Consider the following 19160-nt stretch of genomic DNA (forward strand, 5'->3'; position numbering starts at 1 on the left):
TTCCACTCAAGGCAGATGGCGACGGAAAACAATGGTTTAAGGCACCATGTTTAAGCTGTGGTTCCCGAAAGGGAGGGTGGGGTGCAACCTCACATCTGACAACTCGTTTTAAATACTCTAAAACCAACGTAATTCCTTCACACAAGAAAAAAACACGCTAATTTCGCCGTCAGGCTCTGGAGATGTTCCTAGAAACGACGGTAGTAGAGACTTTGCGCTCACACGTCAGATTGGCCGAGCGGTCTAAGGCGCCAGATTTAAGCTCTGGTTCCCTAAGGGGAGCGTGGGTTCGAACCCCACATCTGACAATGCATTTTAAATATTTCAAAATTACCAATTTCGTACATGCGGGAAAACAAGTAAATTACGCGGGAACAGGTTCCACAGATACTACTAGAAACGGCAGTGACTATGGTGCTTGCCTTGCAAGTTTGATTGTCTGGCGGTCAGAAAGAATGGAAAGCTGCTAGGAGACATGGCTTTCAGCCACGAGGCCCGTATTCGATTCCCGGTAGCCGAACATACTTTCGTTTGCTGAGTCTTGGTTATTCTCACGGCATTTACGATACCTTTGTGTTGTGGTTTTTGGGGTCCAAGCATCAGGCAAGCAAACGTGAACGAAAGCAGGGGTATTGGACTGCAGACGTGCCACATTGCGTAGCTCGATAGCTGAGTAAGTTAGAGCGTCGTGCTGTGAACACAAAGGCCACGTATTCGACCGCACCAAGTGCCATTTCATTTTACGCCCCTAAAAGACAATGCTTCCTCCAGCGAGACACTGCCAGGTAAATAACAAGCGATCTTCACAAGAAGTAAGGTGTATACACGTCGCGCGATACTGTCGCCAACGGCCATACCGCGCGTAGTGCAGCGGTTCTCGTCTGTTCACCGGCGTTAAGATCCGTTGGCCGTGGTTAGTACTTGCATGCATGCTCGGCTGGGAACTCGATGTGCTGTTGGCTTCTTTCATTTTGCATTTTTCCTTCGGTTTCGCTGTTGCTTAGCGATAATGATGCGGTCCCGCACGCTGGCGCCACTCTTACCTCTCGGTACACTAAGGGGCGAATCTGTGGCCACAATAAAATGAAAGGTTCTGTCGTGTGTTTGTCGATTTTTGGTCTCTCCCAGTCGTTTCTCCCTCCTGCCCTCTACATATATGCCCATTTCCAAGCGTCAGCTTTCGCGTCAGCCGAGCAAAGTCGAGACAAGTCGACACATGGAGACACACGATGCTGAGAAACGAAACCCGCAGACTAGCGCCCTGGCAGCACGGACTGAGACGAGGGGCGAAGGAAAACTATTCGTACCGCGACAGTTCGCAGTTTCGAAGATCGCGTTTCGTTACGTGGAATACCCGTAGAAGAAAAATGTACGTTTTGTGCGGTGGCCGGGAATCGAACCCGGATCAACTGCTCGGGAAGCAACCATGCTGACCGTTACACCACCACCGCGTTGTGCTGCGTCCCACTCCCACGCCCTGATGTGTCGGCTACCCTCCTGCCATCAGAGGCCGAAGGCGATGGCGCTGTAGGCGCTCAACGCCAGGCCAGAGGTGAGCACCTCTGAACGCAGTGCGTTGGTGCTGCTAGGGCGATGTAGCGTAACTAGAAGCAGAACTGACAGCCGTTGAAAAACTGCCCTTTAAGTTACAGCTGGGCGATAAAACAAATATCTAATGTGACGTACTTACCGATGATCCAGAGACGATTCAGCATACGTGTGCCAAACCAGAAGTAGAAAGCGCCTAAGTATCACAATATTAAGTTGGTTAGTTTGATGCCCGCCTGGAGCATGTCATTAGCTTCCCCTGAGGGCGAAATGCACAGCGGAGCCGTTGCTAGGGAACGGCCTTTTGTGTCGGTTTTTGTTTTCTCTGCGTCAATGTGAATATTGATAACTACAGTTCTGCTCGTTCCACTCAAGGCAGATGGCGACGGAAAACAATGGTTTAAGGCACCATGTTTAAGCTGTGGTTCCCGAAAGGGAGGGTGGGGTGCAACCTCACATCTGACAACTCGTTTTAAATACTCTAAAACCAACGTAATTCCTTCACACAAGAAAAAAACACGCTAATTTCGCCGTCAGGCTCTGGAGATGTTCCTAGAAACGACGGTAGTAGAGACTTTGCGCTCACACGTCAGATTGGCCGAGCGGTCTAAGGCGCCAGATTTAAGCTCTGGTTCCCTAAGGGGAGCGTGGGTTCGAACCCCACATCTGACAATGCATTTTAAATATTTCAAAATTACCAATTTCGTACATGCGGGAAAACAAGTAAATTACGCGGGAACAGGTTCCACAGATACTACTAGAAACGGCAGTGACTATGGTGCTTGCCTTGCAAGTTTGATTGTCTGGCGGTCAGAAAGAATGGAAAGCTGCTAGGAGACATGGCTTTCAGCCACGAGGCCCGTATTCGATTCCCGGTAGCCGAACATACTTTCGTTTGCTGAGTCTTGGTTATTCTCACGGCATTTACGATACCTTTGTGTTGTGGTTTTTGGGGTCCAAGCATCAGGCAAGCAAACGTGAACGAAAGCAGGGGTATTGGACTGCAGACGTGCCACATTGCGTAGCTCGATAGCTGAGTAAGTTAGAGCGTCGTGCTGTGAACACAAAGGCCACGTATTCGACCGCACCAAGTGCCATTTCATTTTACGCCCCTAAAAGACAATGCTTCCTCCAGCGAGACACTGCCAGGTAAATAACAAGCGATCTTCACAAGAAGTAAGGTGTATACACGTCGCGCGATACTGTCGCCAACGGCCATACCGCGCGTAGTGCAGCGGTTCTCGTCTGTTCACCGGCGTTAAGATCCGTTGGCCGTGGTTAGTACTTGGATGCATGCTCGGCTGGGAACTCGATGTGCTGTTGGCTTCTTTCATTTTGCATTTTTCCTTCGGTTTCGCTGTTGCTTAGCGATAATGATGCGGTCCCGCACGCTGGCGCCACTCTTACCTCTCGGTACACTAAGGGGCGAATCTGTGGCCACAATAAAATGAAAGGTTCTGTCGTGTGTTTGTCGATTTTTGGTCTCTCCCAGTCGTTTCTCCCTCCTGCCCTCTACATATATGCCCATTTCCAAGCGTCAGCTTTCGCGTCAGCCGAGCAAAGTCGAGACAAGTCGACACATGGAGACACACGATGCTGAGAAACGAAACCCGCAGACTAGCGCCCTGGCAGCACGGACTGAGACGAGGGGCGAAGGAAAACTATTCGTACCGCGACAGTTCGCAGTTTCGAAGATCGCGTTTCGTTACGTGGAATACCCGTAGAAGAAAAATGTACGTTTTGTGCGGTGGCCGGGAATCGAACCCGGATCAACTGCTCGGGAAGCAACCATGCTGACCGTTACACCACCACCGCGTTGTGCTGCGTCCCACTCCCACGCCCTGATGTGTCGGCTACCCTCCTGCCATCAGAGGCCGAAGGCGATGGCGCTGTAGGCGCTCAACGCCAGGCCAGAGGTGAGCACCTCTGAACGCAGTGCGTTGGTGCTGCTAGGGCGATGTAGCGTAACTAGAAGCAGAACTGACAGCCGTTGAAAAACTGCCCTTTAAGTTACAGCTGGGCGATAAAACAAATATCTAATGTGACGTACTTACCGATGATCCAGAGACGATTCAGCATACGTGTGCCAAACCAGAAGTAGAAAGCGCCTAAGTATCACAATATTAAGTTGGTTAGTTTGATGCCCGCCTGGAGCATGTCATTAGCTTCCCCTGAGGGCGAAATGCACAGCGGAGCCGTTGCTAGGGAACGGCCTTTTGTGTCGGTTTTTGTTTTCTCTGCGTCAATGTGAATATTGATAACTACAGTTCTGCTCGTTCCACTCAAGGCAGATGGCGACGGAAAACAATGGTTTAAGGCACCATGTTTAAGCTGTGGTTCCCGAAAGGGAGGGTGGGGTGCAACCTCACATCTGACAACTCGTTTTAAATACTCTAAAACCAACGTAATTCCTTCACACAAGAAAAAAACACGCTAATTTCGCCGTCAGGCTCTGGAGATGTTCCTAGAAACGACGGTAGTAGAGACTTTGCGCTCACACGTCAGATTGGCCGAGCGGTCTAAGGCGCCAGATTTAAGCTCTGGTTCCCTAAGGGGAGCGTGGGTTCGAACCCCACATCTGACAATGCATTTTAAATATTTCAAAATTACCAATTTCGTACATGCGGGAAAACAAGTAAATTACGCGGGAACAGGTTCCACAGATACTACTAGAAACGGCAGTGACTATGGTGCTTGCCTTGCAAGTTTGATTGTCTGGCGGTCAGAAAGAATGGAAAGCTGCTAGGAGACATGGCTTTCAGCCACGAGGCCCGTATTCGATTCCCGGTAGCCGAACATACTTTCGTTTGCTGAGTCTTGGTTATTCTCACGGCATTTACGATACCTTTGTGTTGTGGTTTTTGGGGTCCAAGCATCAGGCAAGCAAACGTGAACGAAAGCAGGGGTATTGGACTGCAGACGTGCCACATTGCGTAGCTCGATAGCTGAGTAAGTTAGAGCGTCGTGCTGTGAACACAAAGGCCACGTATTCGACCGCACCAAGTGCCATTTCATTTTACGCCCCTAAAAGACAATGCTTCCTCCAGCGAGACACTGCCAGGTAAATAACAAGCGATCTTCACAAGAAGTAAGGTGTATACACGTCGCGCGATACTGTCGCCAACGGCCATACCGCGCGTAGTGCAGCGGTTCTCGTCTGTTCACCGGCGTTAAGATCCGTTGGCCGTGGTTAGTACTTGGATGCATGCTCGGCTGGGAACTCGATGTGCTGTTGGCTTCTTTCATTTTGCATTTTTCCTTCGGTTTCGCTGTTGCTTAGCGATAATGATGCGGTCCCGCACGCTGGCGCCACTCTTACCTCTCGGTACACTAAGGGGCGAATCTGTGGCCACAATAAAATGAAAGGTTCTGTCGTGTGTTTGTCGATTTTTGGTCTCTCCCAGTCGTTTCTCCCTCCTGCCCTCTACATATATGCCCATTTCCAAGCGTCAGCTTTCGCGTCAGCCGAGCAAAGTCGAGACAAGTCGACACATGGAGACACACGATGCTGAGAAACGAAACCCGCAGACTAGCGCCCTGGCAGCACGGACTGAGACGAGGGGCGAAGGAAAACTATTCGTACCGCGACAGTTCGCAGTTTCGAAGATCGCGTTTCGTTACGTGGAATACCCGTAGAAGAAAAATGTACGTTTTGTGCGGTGGCCGGGAATCGAACCCGGATCAACTGCTCGGGAAGCAACCATGATGACCGTTACACCACCACCGCGTTGTGCTGCGTCCCACCCACGCCCTGATGTGTCGGCTACCCTCCTGCCATCAGAGGCCGAAGGCGATGGCGCTGTAGGCGCTCAACGCCAGGCCAGAGGTGAGCACCTCTGAACGCAGTGCGTTGGTGCTGCTAGGGCGATGTAGCGTAACTAGAAGCAGAACTGACAGCCGTTGAAAAACTGCCCTTTAAGTTACAGCTGGGCGATAAAACAAATATCTAATGTGACGTACTTACTGATGATCCAGAGACGATTCAGCATACGTGTGCCAAACCAGAAGTAGAAAGCGCCTAAGTATCACAATATTAAGTTGGTTAGTTTGATGCCCGCCTGGAGCATGTCATTAGCTTCCCCTGAGGGCGAAATGCACAGCGGAGCCGTTGCTAGGGAACGGCCTTTTGTGTCGTTTTTTGTTTTCTCTGCGTCAATGTGAATATTGATAACTACAGTTCTGCTCGTTCCACTCAAGGCAGATGGCGACGGAAAACAATGGTTTAAGGCACCATGTTTAAGCTGTGGTTCCCGAAAGGGAGGGTGGGGTGCAACCTCACATCTGACAACTCGTTTTAAATACTCTAAAACCAACGTAATTCCTTCACACAAGAAAAAAACACGCTAATTTCGCCGTCAGGCTCTGGAGATGTTCCTAGAAACGACGGTAGTAGAGACTTTGCGCTCACACGTCAGATTGGCCGAGCGGTCTAAGGCGCCAGATTTAAGCTCTGGTTCCCTAAGGGGAGCGTGGGTTCGAACCCCACATCTGACAATGCATTTTAAATATTTCAAAATTACCAATTTCGTACATGCGGGAAAACAAGTAAATTACGCGGGAACAGGTTCCACAGATACTACTAGAAACGGCAGTGACTATGGTGCTTGCCTTGCAAGTTTGATTGTCTGGCGGTCAGAAAGAATGGAAAGCTGCTAGGAGACATGGCTTTCAGCCACGAGGCCCGTATTCGATTCCCGGTAGCCGAACATACTTTCGTTTGCTGAGTCTTGGTTATTCTCACGGCATTTACGATACCTTTGTGTTGTGGTTTTTGGGGTCCAAGCATCAGGCAAGCAAACGTGAACGAAAGCAGGGGTATTGGACTGCAGACGTGCCACATTGCGTAGCTCGATAGCTGAGTAAGTTAGAGCGTCGTGCTGTGAACACAAAGGCCACGTATTCGACCGCACCAAGTGCCATTTCATTTTACGCCCCTAAAAGACAATGCTTCCTCCAGCGAGACACTGCCAGGTAAATAACAAGCGATCTTCACAAGAAGTAAGGTGTATACACGTCGCGCGATACTGTCGCCAACGGCCATACCGCGCGTAGTGCAGCGGTTCTCGTCTGTTCACCGGCGTTAAGATCCGTTGGCCGTGGTTAGTACTTGGATGCATGCTCGGCTGGGAACTCGATGTGCTGTTGGCTTCTTTCATTTTGCATTTTTCCTTCGGTTTCGCTGTTGCTTAGCGATAATGATGCGGTCCCGCACGCTGGCGCCACTCTTACCTCTCGGTACACTAAGGGGCGAATCTGTGGCCACAATAAAATGAAAGGTTCTGTCGTGTGTTTGTCGATTTTTGGTCTCTCCCAGTCGTTTCTCCCTCCTGCCCTCTACATATATGCCCATTTCCAAGCGTCAGCTTTCGCGTCAGCCGAGCAAAGTCGAGACAAGTCGACACATGGAGACACACGATGCTGAGAAACGAAACCCGCAGACTAGCGCCCTGGCAGCACGGACTGAGACGAGGGGCGAAGGAAAACTATTCGTACCGCGACAGTTCGCAGTTTCGAAGATCGCGTTTCGTTACGTGGAATACCCGTAGAAGAAAAATGTACGTTTTGTGCGGTGGCCGGGAATCGAACCCGGATCAACTGCTCGGGAAGCAACCATGCTGACCGTTACACCACCACCGCGTTGTGCTGCGTCCCACTCCCACGCCCTGATGTGTCGGCTACCCTCCTGCCATCAGAGGCCGAAGGCGATGGCGCTGTAGGCGCTCAACGCCAGGCCAGAGGTGAGCACCTCTGAACGCAGTGCGTTGGTGCTGCTAGGGCGATGTAGCGTAACTAGAAGCAGAACTGACAGCCGTTGAAAAACTGCCCTTTAAGTTACAGCTGGGCGATAAAACAAATATCTAATGTGACGTACTTACTGATGATCCAGAGACGATTCAGCATACGTGTGCCAAACCAGAAGTAGAAAGCGCCTAAGTATCACAATATTAAGTTGGTTAGTTTGATGCCCGCCTGGAGCATGTCATTAGCTTCCCCTGAGGGCGAAATGCACAGCGGAGCCGTTGCTAGGGAACGGCCTTTTGTGTCGGTTTTTGTTTTCTCTGCGTCAATGTGAATATTGATAACTACAGTTCTGCTCGTTCCACTCAAGGCAGATGGCGACGGAAAACAATGGTTTAAGGCACCATGTTTAAGCTGTGGTTCCCGAAAGGGAGGGTGGGGTGCAACCTCACATCTGACAACTCGTTTTAAATACTCTAAAACCAACGTAATTCCTTCACACAAGAAAAAAACACGCTAATTTCGCCGTCAGGCTCTGGAGATGTTCCTAGAAACGACGGTAGTAGAGACTTTGCGCTCACACGTCAGATTGGCCGAGCGGTCTAAGGCGCCAGATTTAAGCTCTGGTTCCCTAAGGGGAGCGTGGGTTCGAACCCCACATCTGACAATGCATTTTAAATATTTCAAAATTACCAATTTCGTACATGCGGGAAAACAAGTAAATTACGCGGGAACAGGTTCCACAGATACTACTAGAAACGGCAGTGACTATGGTGCTTGCCTTGCAAGTTTGATTGTCTGGCGGTCAGAAAGAATGGAAAGCTGCTAGGAGACATGGCTTTCAGCCACGAGGCCCGTATTCGATTCCCGGTAGCCGAACATACTTTCGTTTGCTGAGTCTTGGTTATTCTCACGGCATTTACGATACCTTTGTGTTGTGGTTTTTGGGGTCCAAGCATCAGGCAAGCAAACGTGAACGAAAGCAGGGGTATTGGACTGCAGACGTGCCACATTGCGTAGCTCGATAGCTGAGTAAGTTAGAGCGTCGTGCTGTGAACACAAAGGCCACGTATTCGACCGCACCAAGTGCCATTTCATTTTACGCCCCTAAAAGACAATGCTTCCTCCAGCGAGACACTGCCAGGTAAATAACAAGCGATCTTCACAAGAAGTAAGGTGTATACACGTCGCGCGATACTGTCGCCAACGGCCATACCGCGCGTAGTGCAGCGGTTCTCGTCTGTTCACCGGCGTTAAGATCCGTTGGCCGTGGTTAGTACTTGGATGCATGCTCGGCTGGGAACTCGATGTGCTGTTGGCTTCTTTCATTTTGCATTTTTCCTTCGGTTTCGCTGTTGCTTAGCGATAATGATGCGGTCCCGCACGCTGGCGCCACTCTTACCTCTCGGTACACTAAGGGGCGAATCTGTGGCCACAATAAAATGAAAGGTTCTGTCGTGTGTTTGTCGATTTTTGGTCTCTCCCAGTCGTTTCTCCCTCCTGCCCTCTACATATATGCCCATTTCCAAGCGTCAGCTTTCGCGTCAGCCGAGCAAAGTCGAGACAAGTCGACACATGGAGACACACGATGCTGAGAAACGAAACCCGCAGACTAGCGCCCTGGCAGCACGGACTGAGACGAGGGGCGAAGGAAAACTATTCGTACCGCGACAGTTCGCAGTTTCGAAGATCGCGTTTCGTTACGTGGAATACCCGTAGAAGAAAAATGTACGTTTTGTGCGGTGGCCGGGAATCGAACCCGGATCAACTGCTCGGGAAGCAACCATGCTGACCGTTACACCACCACCGCGTTGTGCTGCGTCCCACTCCCACGCCCTGATGTGTCGGCTACCCTCCTGCCATCAGAGGCCGAAGGCGATGGCGCTGTAGGCGCTCAACGCCAGGCCAGAGGTGAGCACCTCTGAACGCAGTGCGTTGGTGCTGCTAGGGCGATGTAGCGTAACTAGAAGCAGAACTGACAGCCGTTGAAAAACTGCCCTTTAAGTTACAGCTGGGCGATAAAACAAATATCTAATGTGACGTACTTACTGATGATCCAGAGACGATTCAGCATACGTGTGCCAAACCAGAAGTAGAAAGCGCCTAAGTATCACAATATTAAGTTGGTTAGTTTGATGCCCGCCTGGAGCATGTCATTAGCTTCCCCTGAGGGCGAAATGCACAGCGGAGCCGTTGCTAGGGAACGGCCTTTTGTGTCGGTTTTTGTTTTCTCTGCGTCAATGTGAATATTGATAACTACAGTTCTGCTCGTTCCACTCAAGGCAGATGGCGACGGAAAACAATGGTTTAAGGCACCATGTTTAAGCTGTGGTTCCCGAAAGGGAGGGTGGGGTGCAACCTCACATCTGACAACTCGTTTTAAATACTCTAAAACCAACGTAATTCCTTCACACAAGAAAAAAACACGCTAATTTCGCCGTCAGGCTCTGGAGATGTTCCTAGAAACGACGGTAGTAGAGACTTTGCGCTCACACGTCAGATTGGCCGAGCGGTCTAAGGCGCCAGATTTAAGCTCTGGTTCCCTAAGGGGAGCGTGGGTTCGAACCCCACATCTGACAATGCATTTTAAATATTTCAAAATTACCAATTTCGTACATGCGGGAAAACAAGTAAATTACGCGGGAACAGGTTCCACAGATACTACTAGAAACGGCAGTGACTATGGTGCTTGCCTTGCAAGTTTGATTGTCTGGCGGTCAGAAAGAATGGAAAGCTGCTAGGAGACATGGCTTTCAGCCACGAGGCCCGTATTCGATTCCCGGTAGCCGAACATACTTTCGTTTGCTGAGTCTTGGTTATTCTCACGGCATTTACGATACCTTTGTGTTGTGGTTTTTGGGGTCCAAGCATCAGGCAAGCAAACGTGAACGAAAGCAGGGGTATTGGACTGCAGACGTGCCACATTGCGTAGCTCGATAGCTGAGTAAGTTAGAGCGTCGTGCTGTGAACACAAAGGCCACGTATTCGACCGCACCAAGTGCCATTTCATTTTACGCCCCTAAAAGACAATGCTTCCTCCAGCGAGACACTGCCAGGTAAATAACAAGCGATCTTCACAAGAAGTAAGGTGTATACACGTCGCGCGATACTGTCGCCAACGGCCATACCGCGCGTAGTGCAGCGGTTCTCGTCTGTTCACCGGCGTTAAGATCCGTTGGCCGTGGTTAGTACTTGGATGCATGCTCGGCTGGGAACTCGATGTGCTGTTGGCTTCTTTCATTTTGCATTTTTCCTTCGGTTTCGCTGTTGCTTAGCGATAATGATGCGGTCCCGCACGCTGGCGCCACTCTTACCTCTCGGTACACTAAGGGGCGAATCTGTGGCCACAATAAAATGAAAGGTTCTGTCGTGTGTTTGTCGATTTTTGGTCTCTCCCAGTCGTTTCTCCCTCCTGCCCTCTACATATATGCCCATTTCCAAGCGTCAGCTTTCGCGTCAGCCGAGCAAAGTCGAGACAAGTCGACACATGGAGACACACGATGCTGAGAAACGAAACCCGCAGACTAGCGCCCTGGCAGCACGGACTGAGACGAGGGGCGAAGGAAAACTATTCGTACCGCGACAGTTCGCAGTTTCGAAGATCGCGTTTCGTTACGTGGAATACCCGTAGAAGAAAAATGTACGTTTTGTGCGGTGGCCGGGAATCGAACCCGGATCAACTGCTCGGGAAGCAACCATGCTGACCGTTACACCACCACCGCGTTGTGCTGCGTCCCACTCCCACGCCCTGATGTGTCGGCTACCCTCCTGCCATCAGAGGCCGAAGGCGATGGCGCTGTAGGCGCTCAACGCCAGGCCAGAGGTGAGCACCTCTGAACGCAGTGCGTTGGTGCTGCTAGGGCGATGTAGCGTAACTAGAAGCAGAACTGACAGCCGTTGAAAAACTGCCCTTTAAGTTACAGCTGGGCGATAAAACAAATATCTAATGTGACGTACTTACTGATGATCCAGAGACGATTCAGCATACGTGTGCCAAACCAGAAGTAGAAAGCGCCTAAGTATCACAATATTAAGTTGGTTAGTTTGATGCCCGCCTGGAGCATGTCATTAGCTTCCCCTGAGGGCGAAATGCACAGCGGAGCCGTTGCTAGGGAACGGCCTTTTGTGTCGTTTTTTGTTTTCTCTGCGTCAATGTGAATATTGATAACTACAGTTCTGCTCGTTCCACTCAAGGCAGATGGCGACGGAAAACAATGGTTTAAGGCACCATGTTTAAGCTGTGGTTCCCGAAAGGGAGGGTGGGGTGCAACCTCACATCTGACAACTCGTTTTAAATACTCTAAAACCAACGTAATTCCTTCACACAAGAAAAAAACACGCTAATTTCGCCGTCAGGCTCTGGAGATGTTCCTAGAAACGACGGTAGTAGAGACTTTGCGCTCACACGTCAGATTGGCCGAGCGGTCTAAGGCGCCAGATTTAAGCTCTGGTTCCCTAAGGGGAGCGTGGGTTCGAACCCCACATCTGACAATGCATTTTAAATATTTCAAAATTACCAATTTCGTACATGCGGGAAAACAAGTAAATTACGCGGGAACAGGTTCCACAGATACTACTAGAAACGGCAGTGACTATGGTGCTTGCCTTGCAAGTTTGATTGTCTGGCGGTCAGAAAGAATGGAAAGCTGCTAGGAGACATGGCTTTCAGCCACGAGGCCCGTATTCGATTCCCGGTAGCCGAACATACTTTCGTTTGCTGAGTCTTGGTTATTCTCACGGCATTTACGATACCTTTGTGTTGTGGTTTTTGGGGTCCAAGCATCAGGCAAGCAAACGTGAACGAAAGCAGGGGTATTGGACTGCAGACGTGCCACATTGCGTAGCTCGATAGCTGAGTAAGTTAGAGCGTCGTGCTGTGAACACAAAGGCCACGTATTCGACCGCACCAAGTGCCATTTCATTTTACGCCCCTAAAAGACAATGCTTCCTCCAGCGAGACACTGCCAGGTAAATAACAAGCGATCTTCACAAGAAGTAAGGTGTATACACGTCGCGCGATACTGTCGCCAACGGCCATACCGCGCGTAGTGCAGCGGTTCTCGTCTGTTCACCGGCGTTAAGATCCGTTGGCCGTGGTTAGTACTTGGATGCATGCTCGGCTGGGAACTCGATGTGCTGTTGGCTTCTTTCATTTTGCATTTTTCCTTCGGTTTCGCTGTTGCTTAGCGATAATGATGCGGTCCCGCACGCTGGCGCCACTCTTACCTCTCGGTACACTAAGGGGCGAATCTGTGGCCACAATAAAATGAAAGGTTCTGTCGTGTGTTTGTCGATTTTTGGTCTCTCCCAGTCGTTTCTCCCTCCTGCCCTCTACATATATGCCCATTTCCAAGCGTCAGCTTTCGCGTCAGCCGAGCAAAGTCGAGACAAGTCGACACATGGAGACACACGATGCTGAGAAACGAAACCCGCAGACTAGCGCCCTGGCAGCACGGAATGAGACGAGGGGCGAAGGAAAACTATTCGTACCGCGACAGTTCGCAGTTTCGAAGATCGCGTTTCGTTACGTGGAATACCCGTAGAAGAAAAATGTACGTTTTGTGCGGTGGCCGGGAATCGAACCCGGATCAACTGCTCGGGAAGCAACCATGCTGACCGTTACACCACCACCGCGTTGTGCTGCGTCCCACTCCCACGCCCTGATGTGTCGGCTACCCTCCTGCCATCAGAGGCCGAAGGCGATGGCGCTGTAGGCGCTCAACGCCAGGCCAGAGGTGAGCACCTCTGAACGCAGTGCGTTGGTGCTGCTAGGGCGATGTAGCGTAACTAGAAGCAGAACTGACAGCCGTTGAAAAACTGCCCTTTAAGTTACAGCTGGGCGATAAAACAAATATCTAATGTGACGTACTTACTGATGATCCAGAGACGATTCAGCATACGTGTGCCAAACCAGAAGTAGAAAGCGCCTAAGTATCACAATATTAAGTTGGTTAGTTTGATGCCCGCCTGGAGCATGTCATTAGCTTCCCCTGAGGGCGAAATGCACAGCGGAGCCGTTGCTAGGGAACGGCCTTTTGTGTCGTTTTTTGTTTTCTCTGCGTCAATGTGAATATTGATAACTACAGTTCTGCTCGTTCCACTCAAGGCAGATGGCGACGGAAAACAATGGTTTAAGGCACCATGTTTAAGCTGTGGTTCCCGAAAGGGAGGGTGGGGTGCAACCTCACATCTGACAACTCGTTTTAAATACTCTAAAACCAACGTAATTCCTTCACACAAGAAAAAAACACGCTAATTTCGCCGTCAGGCTCTGGAGATGTTCCTAGAAACGACGGTAGTAGAGACTTTGCGCTCACACGTCAGATTGGCCGAGCGGTCTAAGGCGCCAGATTTAAGCTCTGGTTCCCTAAGGGGAGCGTGGGTTCGAACCCCACATCTGACAATGCATTTTAAATATTTCAAAATTACCAATTTCGTACATGCGGGAAAACAAGTAAATTACGCGGGAACAGGTTCCACAGATACTACTAGAAACGGCAGTGACTATGGTGCTTGCCTTGCAAGTTTGATTGTCTGGCGGTCAGAAAGAATGGAAAGCTGCTAGGAGACATGGCTTTCAGCCACGAGGCCCGTATTCGATTCCCGGTAGCCGAACATACTTTCTTTTGCTGAGTCTTGGTTATTCTCACGGCATTTACGATACCTTTGTGTTGTGGTTTTTGGGGTCCAAGCATCAGGCAAGCAAACGTGAACGAAAGCAGGGGTATTGGACTGCAGACGTGCCACATTGCGTAGCTCGATAGCTGAGTAAGTTAGAGCGTCGTGCTGTGAACACAAAGGCCACGTATTCGACCGCACCAAGTGCCATTTCATTTTACGCCCCTAAAAGACAATGCTTCCTCCAGCGAGACACTGCCAGGTAAATAACAAGCGATCTTCACAAGAAGTAAGGTGTATACACGTCGCGCGATACTGTCGCCAACGGCCATACCGCGCGTAGTGCAGCGGTTCTCGTCTGTTCACCGGCGTTAAGATCCGTTGGCCGTGGTTAGTACTTGGATGCATGCTCGGCTGGGAACTCGATGTGCTGTTGGCTTCTTTCATTTTGCATTTTTCCTTCGGTTTCGCTGTTGCTTAGCGATAATGATGCGGTCCCGCACGCTGGCGCCACTCTTACCTCTCGGTACACTAAGGGGCGAATCTGTGGCCACAATAAAATGAAAGGTTCTGTCGTGTGTTTGTCGATTTTTGGTCTCTCCCAGTCGTTTCTCCCTCCTGCCCTCTACATATATGCCCATTTCCAAGCGTCAGCTTTCGCGTCAGCCGAGCAAAGTCGAGACAAGTCGACACATGGAGACACACGATGCTGAGAAACGAAACCCGCAGACTAGCGCCCTGGCAGCACGGACTGAGACGAGGGGCGAAGGAAAACTATTCGTACCGCGACAGTTCGCAGTTTCGAAGATCGCGTTTCGTTACGTGGAATACCCGTAGAAGAAAAATGTACGTTTTGTGCGGTGGCCGGGAATCGAACCCGGATCAACTGCTCGGGAAGCAACCATGCTGACCGTTACACCACCACCGCGTTGTGCTGCGTCCCACTCCCACGCCCTGATGTGTCGGCTACCCTCCTGCCATCAGAGGCCGAAGGCGATGGCGCTGTAGGCGCTCAACGCCAGGCCAGAGGTGAGCACCTCTGAACGCAGTGCGTTGGTGCTGCTAGGGCGATGTAGCGTAACTAGAAGCAGAACTGACAGCCGTTGAAAAACTGCCCTTTAAGTTACAGCTGGGCGATAAAACAAATATCTAATGTGACGTACTTACTGATGATCCAGAGACGATTCAGCATACGTGTGCCAAACCAGAAGTAGAAAGCGCCTAAGTATCACAATATTAAGTTGGTTAGTTTGATGCCCGCCTGGAGCATGTCATTAGCTTCCCCTGAGGGCGAAATGCACAGCGGAGCCGTTGCTAGGGAACGGCCTTTTGTGTCGTTTTTTGTTTTCTCTGCGTCAATGTGAATATTGATAACTACAGTTCTGCTCGTTCCACTCAAGGCAGATGGCGACGGAAAACAATGGTTTAAGGCACCATGTTTAAGCTGTGGTTCCCGAAAGGGAGGGTGGGGTGCAACCTCACATCTGACAACTCGTTTTAAATACTCTAAAACCAACGTAATTCCTTCACACAAGAAAAAAACACGCTAATTTCGCCGTCAGGCTCTGGAGATGTTCCTAGAAACGACGGTAGTAGAGACTTTGCGCTCACACGTCAGATTGGCCGAGCGGTCTAAGGCGCCAGATTTAAGCTCTGGTTCCCTAAGGGGAGCGTGGGTTCGAACCCCACATCTGACAATGCATTTTAAATATTTCAAAATTACCAATTTCGTACATGCGGGAAAACAAGTAAATTACGCGGGAACAGGTTCCACAGATACTACTAGAAACGGCAGTGACTATGGTGCTTGCCTTGCAAGTTTGATTGTCTGGCGGTCAGAAAGAATGGAAAGCTGCTAGGAGACATGGCTTTCAGCCACGAGGCCCGTATTCGATTCCCGGTAGCCGAACATACTTTCGTTTGCTGAGTCTTGGTTATTCTCACGGCATTTACGATACCTTTGTGTTGTGGTTTTTGGGGTCCAAGCATCAGGCAAGCAAACGTGAACGAAAGCAGGGGTATTGGACTGCAGACGTGCCACATTGCGTAGCTCGATAGCTGAGTAAGTTAGAGCGTCGTGCTGTGAACACAAAGGCCACGTATTCGACCGCACCAAGTGCCATTTCATTTTACGCCCCTAAAAGACAATGCTTCCTCCAGCGAGACACTGCCAGGTAAATAACAAGCGATCTTCACAAGAAGTAAGGTGTATACACGTCGCGCGATACTGTCGCCAACGGCCATACCGCGCGTAGTGCAGCGGTTCTCGTCTGTTCACCGGCGTTAAGATCCGTTGGCCGTGGTTAGTACTTGGATGCATGCTCGGCTGGGAACTCGATGTGCTGTTGGCTTCTTTCATTTTGCATTTTTCCTTCGGTTTCGCTGTTGCTTAGCGATAATGATGCGGTCCCGCACGCTGGCGCCACTCTTACCTCTCGGTACACTAAGGGGCGAATCTGTGGCCACAATAAAATGAAAGGTTCTGTCGTGTGTTTGTCGATTTTTGGTCTCTCCCAGTCGTTTCTCCCTCCTGCCCTCTACATATATGCCCATTTCCAAGCGTCAGCTTTCGCGTCAGCCGAGCAAAGTCGAGACAAGTCGACACATGGAGACACACGATGCTGAGAAACGAAACCCGCAGACTAGCGCCCTGGCAGCACGGACTGAGACGAGGGGCGAAGGAAAACTATTCGTACCGCGACAGTTCGCAGTTTCGAAGATCGCGTTTCGTTACGTGGAATACCCGTAGAAGAAAAATGTACGTTTTGTGCGGTGGCCGGGAATCGAACCCGGATCAACTGCTCGGGAAGCAACCATGCTGACCGTTACACCACCACCGCGTTGTGCTGCGTCCCACCCACGCCCTGATGTGGCGGCTACCCTCCTGCCATCAGAGGCCGAAGGCGATGGCGCTGTAGGCGCTCAACGCCAGGCCAGAGGTGAGCACCTCTGAACGCAGTGCGTTGGTGCTGCTAGGGCGATGTAGCGTAACTAGAAGCAGAACTGACAGCCGTTGAAAAACTGCCCTTTAAGTTACAGCTGGGCGATAAAACAAATATCTAATGTGACGTACTTACTGATGATCCAGAGACGATTCAGCATACGTGTGCCAAACCAGAAGTAGAAAGCGCCTAAGTATCACAATATTAAGTTGGTTAGTTTGATGCCCGCCTGGAGCATGTCATTAGCTTCCCCTGAGGGCGAAATGCACAGCGGAGCCGTTGCTAGGGAACGGCCTTTTGTGTCGTTTTTTGTTTTCTCTGCGTCAATGTGAATATTGATAACTACAGTTCTGCTCGTTCCACTCAAGGCAGATGGCGACGGAAAACAATGGTTTAAGGCACCATGTTTAAGCTGTGGTTCCCGAAAGGGAGGGTGGGGTGCAACCTCACATCTGACAACTCGTTTTAAATACTCTAAAACCAACGTAATTCCTTCACACAAGAAAAAAACACGCTAATTTCGCCGTCAGGCTCTGGAGATGTTCCTAGAAACGACGGTAGTAGAGACTTTGCGCTCACACGTCAGATTGGCCGAGCGGTCTAAGGCGCCAGATTTAAGCTCTGGTTCCCTAAGGGGAGCGTGGGTTCGAACCCCACATCTGACAATGCATTATAAATATTTCAAAATTACCAATTTCGTACATGCGGGAAAACAAGTAAATTACGCGGGAACAGGTTCCACAGATACTACTAGAAACGGCAGTGACTATGGTGCTTGCCTTGCAAGTTTGATTGTCTGGCGGTCAGAAAGAATGGAAAGCTGCTAGGAGACATGGCTTTCAGCCACGAGGCCCGTATTCGATTCCCGGTAGCCGAACATACTTTCGTTTGCTGAGTCTTGGTTATTCTCACGGCATTTACGATACCTTTGTGTTGTGGTTTTTGGGGTCCAAGCATCAGGCAAGCAAACGTGAACGAAAGCAGGGGTATTGGACTGCAGACGTGCCACATTGCGTAGCTCGATAGCTGAGTAAGTTAGAGCGTCGTGCTGTGAACACAAAGGCCACGTATTCGACCGCACCAAGTGCCATTTCATTTTACGCCCCTAAAAGACAATGCTTCCTCCAGCGAGACACTGCCAGGTAAATAACAAGCGATCTTCACAAGAAGTAAGGTGTATACACGTCGCGCGATACTGTCGCCAACGGCCATACCGCGCGTAGTGCAGCGGTTCTCGTCTGTTCACCGGCGTTAAGATCCGTTGGCCGTGGTTAGTACTTGGATGCATGCTCGGCTGGGAACTCGATGTGCTGTTGGCTTCTTTCATTTTGCATTTTTCCTTCGGTTTCGCTGTTGCTTAGCGATAATGATGCGGTCCCGCACGCTGGCGCCACTCTTACCTCTCGGTACACTAAGGGGCGAATCTGTGGCCACAATAAAATGAAAGGTTCTGTCGTGTGTTTGTCGATTTTTGGTCTCTCCCAGTCGTTTCTCCCTCCTGCCCTCTACATATATGCCCATTTCCAAGCGTCAGCTTTCGCGTCAGCCGAGCAAAGTCGAGACAAGTCGACACATGGAGACACACGATGCTGAGAAACGAAACCCGCAGACTAGCGCCCTGGCAGCACGGACTGAGACGAGGGGCGAAGGAAAACTATTCGTACCGCGACAGTTCGCAGTTTCGAAGATCGCGTTTCGTTACGTGGAATACCCGTAGAAGAAAAATGTACGTTTTGTGCGGTGGCCGGGAATCGAACCCGGATCAACTGCTCGGGAAGCAACCATGCTGACCGTTACACCACCACCGCGTTGTGCTGCGTCCCACTCCCACGCCCTGATGTGTCGGCTACCCTCCTGCCATCAGAGGCCGAAGGCGATGGCGCTGTAGGCGCTCAACGCCAGGCCAGAGGTGAGCACCTCTGAACGCAGTGCGTTGGTGCTGCTAGGGCGATGTAGCGTAACTAGAAGCAGAACTGACAGCCGTTGAAAAACTGCCCTTTAAGTTACAGCTGGGCGATAAAACAAATATCTAATGTGACGTACTTACTGATGATCCAGAGACGATTCAGCATACGTGTGCCAAACCAGAAGTAGAAAGCGCCTAAGTATCACAATATTAAGTTGGTTAGTTTGATGCCCGCCTGGAGCATGTCATTAGCTTCCCCTGAGGGCGAAATGCACAGCGGAGCCGTTGCTAGGGAACGGCCTTTTGTGTCGTTTTTTGTTTTCTCTGCGTCAATGTGAATATTGATAACTACAGTTCTGCTCGTTCCACTCAAGGCAGATGGCGACGGAAAACAATGGTTTAAGGCA

General features: G+C 50.4%; 20 non-coding genes across 20 annotated transcripts; 10 read left to right on the forward strand and 10 right to left on the reverse strand.

Moving 5' to 3' along the window:
* The first annotated feature begins 224 nt into the window (after nt 1-224).
* Nucleotides 225-308, forward strand: Trnal-uaa. Its single transcript has one exon. It is a non-coding gene; the product is annotated as a tRNA-Leu (tRNA).
* Nucleotides 309-1379: 1071 nt separating this feature from the next.
* Trnag-ccc lies at nt 1380-1451 on the reverse strand. The gene has a single exon. It is a non-coding gene; the product is annotated as a tRNA-Gly (tRNA).
* Nucleotides 1452-2136: 685 nt separating this feature from the next.
* Trnal-uaa lies at nt 2137-2220 on the forward strand. Its single transcript has one exon. It is a non-coding gene; the product is annotated as a tRNA-Leu (tRNA).
* Nucleotides 2221-3291: 1071 nt separating this feature from the next.
* On the reverse strand, nt 3292-3363 carry Trnag-ccc. The gene has a single exon. It is a non-coding gene; the product is annotated as a tRNA-Gly (tRNA).
* A 685-nt stretch (nt 3364-4048) lies between these two features.
* Trnal-uaa lies at nt 4049-4132 on the forward strand. Its single transcript has one exon. It is a non-coding gene; the product is annotated as a tRNA-Leu (tRNA).
* A 1071-nt stretch (nt 4133-5203) lies between these two features.
* On the reverse strand, nt 5204-5275 carry Trnag-ccc. The gene has a single exon. It is a non-coding gene; the product is annotated as a tRNA-Gly (tRNA).
* Nucleotides 5276-5958: 683 nt separating this feature from the next.
* On the forward strand, nt 5959-6042 carry Trnal-uaa. The gene has a single exon. It is a non-coding gene; the product is annotated as a tRNA-Leu (tRNA).
* Nucleotides 6043-7113: 1071 nt separating this feature from the next.
* Trnag-ccc lies at nt 7114-7185 on the reverse strand. The gene has a single exon. It is a non-coding gene; the product is annotated as a tRNA-Gly (tRNA).
* A 685-nt stretch (nt 7186-7870) lies between these two features.
* Nucleotides 7871-7954, forward strand: Trnal-uaa. The gene has a single exon. It is a non-coding gene; the product is annotated as a tRNA-Leu (tRNA).
* A 1071-nt stretch (nt 7955-9025) lies between these two features.
* On the reverse strand, nt 9026-9097 carry Trnag-ccc. Its single transcript has one exon. It is a non-coding gene; the product is annotated as a tRNA-Gly (tRNA).
* Nucleotides 9098-9782: 685 nt separating this feature from the next.
* On the forward strand, nt 9783-9866 carry Trnal-uaa. The gene has a single exon. It is a non-coding gene; the product is annotated as a tRNA-Leu (tRNA).
* Nucleotides 9867-10937: 1071 nt separating this feature from the next.
* Trnag-ccc lies at nt 10938-11009 on the reverse strand. Its single transcript has one exon. It is a non-coding gene; the product is annotated as a tRNA-Gly (tRNA).
* Nucleotides 11010-11694: 685 nt separating this feature from the next.
* On the forward strand, nt 11695-11778 carry Trnal-uaa. Its single transcript has one exon. It is a non-coding gene; the product is annotated as a tRNA-Leu (tRNA).
* Nucleotides 11779-12849: 1071 nt separating this feature from the next.
* Trnag-ccc lies at nt 12850-12921 on the reverse strand. Its single transcript has one exon. It is a non-coding gene; the product is annotated as a tRNA-Gly (tRNA).
* Nucleotides 12922-13606: 685 nt separating this feature from the next.
* On the forward strand, nt 13607-13690 carry Trnal-uaa. The gene has a single exon. It is a non-coding gene; the product is annotated as a tRNA-Leu (tRNA).
* A 1071-nt stretch (nt 13691-14761) lies between these two features.
* On the reverse strand, nt 14762-14833 carry Trnag-ccc. Its single transcript has one exon. It is a non-coding gene; the product is annotated as a tRNA-Gly (tRNA).
* A 685-nt stretch (nt 14834-15518) lies between these two features.
* On the forward strand, nt 15519-15602 carry Trnal-uaa. The gene has a single exon. It is a non-coding gene; the product is annotated as a tRNA-Leu (tRNA).
* A 1071-nt stretch (nt 15603-16673) lies between these two features.
* Trnag-ccc lies at nt 16674-16745 on the reverse strand. Its single transcript has one exon. It is a non-coding gene; the product is annotated as a tRNA-Gly (tRNA).
* Nucleotides 16746-17428: 683 nt separating this feature from the next.
* On the forward strand, nt 17429-17512 carry Trnal-uaa. Its single transcript has one exon. It is a non-coding gene; the product is annotated as a tRNA-Leu (tRNA).
* A 1071-nt stretch (nt 17513-18583) lies between these two features.
* Nucleotides 18584-18655, reverse strand: Trnag-ccc. The gene has a single exon. It is a non-coding gene; the product is annotated as a tRNA-Gly (tRNA).
* Between the last annotated feature and the right edge of the window lie 505 nt (nt 18656-19160).

Source organism: Schistocerca americana, unplaced genomic scaffold (assembly GCF_021461395.2).
Source record: "Schistocerca americana isolate TAMUIC-IGC-003095 unplaced genomic scaffold, iqSchAmer2.1 HiC_scaffold_444, whole genome shotgun sequence".
Taxonomy (NCBI): Eukaryota; Metazoa; Arthropoda; class Insecta; order Orthoptera; family Acrididae; genus Schistocerca; species Schistocerca americana.